We start from the raw sequence: 394 nt of genomic DNA, 5'->3' as shown, positions 1-394 counted from the left end.
ACGGGCTTAAAAATACTGCCCAACTCAAACGGATTTTAAAAGGCACCTAGTTACTTTAAAATACCCAATACAAACACCAAGATGGGCCATTTTACCAGGTCCCCTGCAGAATGTGAAGGGGCTTCCAGCGCTCCAAGCCGGGTTTCTAATTTAAGCCAAGAACCCCAAGGGAGCGATGGCGACTTCGGGGACTCCGGCAGCGTGCAGGTCCGGGAGGTTCAGCCTACCCACCTGGAGAGGGGTGCGCCGAGCCCCTCTGGAAAGAGTGACTCAAGGGTCCCCGCGAAGTCGCCGTACCAGCCCCTCTCCCAGTTTCAGCAGTCACCGAAGCCCCCGAGCAAAGCCGACTGCACAGGGACCAGACGAGCCGAGGCGCACCCCGGGACGCAGCCCG

The sequence above is a fragment of the Mandrillus leucophaeus genome, unplaced genomic scaffold (assembly GCF_000951045.1).
Source record: "Mandrillus leucophaeus isolate KB7577 unplaced genomic scaffold, Mleu.le_1.0 Scaffold204, whole genome shotgun sequence".
NCBI lineage: Eukaryota > Metazoa > Chordata > Mammalia > Primates > Cercopithecidae > Mandrillus > Mandrillus leucophaeus.
This window is presented reverse-complemented; position numbering follows the sequence as displayed.